Source organism: Plasmopara halstedii (assembly GCF_900000015.1).
Source record: "Plasmopara halstedii genome assembly, contig: Scaffold_410, whole genome shotgun sequence".
NCBI classification, from domain to species: Eukaryota; Oomycota; class Peronosporomycetes; order Peronosporales; family Peronosporaceae; genus Plasmopara; species Plasmopara halstedii.
In genome coordinates, this window is record NW_020187331.1 from 240,810 (window position 1) to 241,052 (window position 243).

Below are 243 nucleotides of genomic sequence, written 5' to 3' on the forward strand. Positions count from 1 at the left end.
TCCTACTGGGGAAGAACCAAGTCTTCATGAGAGGTGCGCGGGTGGTGGGGGCTTAGCCCCTGAGAGTCTATGCACTCTCGAATCGGCGAAGAGCAGCGGCGGGCTGCTTTGGGACACGGACGTGTACGGGGATACGATCCTTCTTTTTAGAATCTTGATCGATTCTGGGGCGTCGAGGAATTTCTCACGCCGCCAGACGGTTGCTGGTAATAGCAACAAGTTGGCCGATGCTTTGAGAGAGAG